The sequence below is a fragment of the Chinchilla lanigera genome, unplaced genomic scaffold (genome assembly GCF_000276665.1).
Source record: "Chinchilla lanigera isolate Chin_1 unplaced genomic scaffold, ChiLan1.0 scaffold00094, whole genome shotgun sequence".
Classification (NCBI taxonomy): Eukaryota; Metazoa; Chordata; class Mammalia; order Rodentia; family Chinchillidae; genus Chinchilla; species Chinchilla lanigera.
In genome coordinates this window covers 5,215,399-5,217,133 of record NW_004955495.1, presented here as the reverse complement: position 1 = coordinate 5,217,133, position 1,735 = coordinate 5,215,399, and positions in this window count along the sequence as shown.

Sequence of the window (1,735 nt, the reverse complement as noted above, 5' to 3'; positions counted from 1 at the left end):
TTAAAAGAAAAACTTATAAATTACAATAAGGTTGGGCGTGGTGGTGGCATATGTCTGTAAGCCTAGGATTCAAGAGGCTGAAGCAGAAGGATCTCTGGGAGTTTGAAATCAACCTAGACCACAAAGCGAATTCAAGGCCAGCCTGAACTACATAGTGAGACCTTGATTCAAAAATCAAAGGAAAAAAAATTATAATAAAGTCAAGATAGGTAACAAGTCTTGTGTTACCAAAGGAAGACTCACTTGTTCTGATCCCGTCTTTATTTAAAAATGTGGTTTTCATTGCTATTGTTTTGAGACAGGATCTCGCTGTGTGGTCCAAGCTGGCCTTAAACTCACAATGATCCTCCTGCCTCAGCCTCCCAAGTGCTGGGATTACAGGCTTGCACTACCAATCCCAGCCATATGGAAGATTTTAAAAAACAATTTAGTGGCTTTTAGCCTATGTATTCACTACATTGTGCAACCCACCACCTCTTCCTAGTTCCAGAGCACCCGATCACCCCAAAGAAAGCCCCAGCTGTCCCCGTGAGCAGTTACCTGTCCCTTCCCCAGCCTAGCACCCTCAAGTCCTGGGCGTTTCCTGCCCATGGAGCCACACTGTGTGTCTTCTGTGTTTTTGTCTCTCACTGAGCACAGCATCAGGTCCGGCCATACTGTGGAATGTGCCACTCCTTTTCCTGGCTGAGTAATATTCCAGCATGTGGGGGATCCACAGACAGTGGAGTCCACCCATCCAGTGCATATCATTCACGCGATGACTGGGTTTTTGGCTCCCCCTTCCTTAGTTTCCACATCATAATGAGTGCCAGCCTTGCCTCTCTATGGGTGACATGAACATTGCACTTAAGTTTTTTGCATGCGTGGCATGGAACCTCTGTGACCACCCTTGTCACCCCATACTAGATTCCTGTCCCCACGGCACCCTGTGTCTGATTGCCTTGTTGCTCCTCCAGCTCAGCAGTGCTTCCTGCCCCAGGACCTTTGCACCCGCTGCCATGCTCATGCCCTAGCCCTGAGCTGCTCTCTTCCAACCGGCCTTCCTTGGTCTCCCCTCCTGCATCCTTTTCTCTCCTCCCCGGCTCTATTTCTGTCATCGCATGTAGTCTACAGCTCTGGCGTATTTATTTACAATCACCTCGGTCGTGTGGACTGAGGGACCTGGCACACGCTGGCACCGAGCCTGGCACCTGGAAAGCGCTAGATGGGTTGCCCACATCAAGCAGATAGATACACACCACGCTGAAATAAAATCCACGGGGGCTGTACATGTTATGGAGTGAAAAGGAGAGAAGGATTTGTGGCTGGGATGGCCAGAGAGCGCGAGGGGAGACGCAGGAATGGACACGCACTGCCCGGGAGCCGCACTCCAGGCCCGTGCAAAGGCCCATGGGCAGCGCGGAGCCCAGGGCAGTGCAGGGGCAGCGCGGAGGCCGAGAGGGAGGAGGGGCCGGGCTCCTGCTCTCGGCCGCCATTAGCTCACTGTTACCGGCCGCGGGTGCCCTGCTGGGGACTCCGGGCGCAAGGCCCCCGCCCCCCGGAGCCCCTCCTCCCGCAGGCCTCAGTTTCCCCGCGCAGCCCAGCCCGTCTTCTCCGCGCTCTCCGGGCCTGTTTCCCGCACGCCCCTGCGACTCAGCCTTCCCGCGTCGCCAGCCTCGACGCCCCTCTCGCGCGCCGGCTGCAGTCTCCCCGCGCTTCCCGGCCTCAGTTTCCCCCTGGCGCCCCGCTCGGGCTC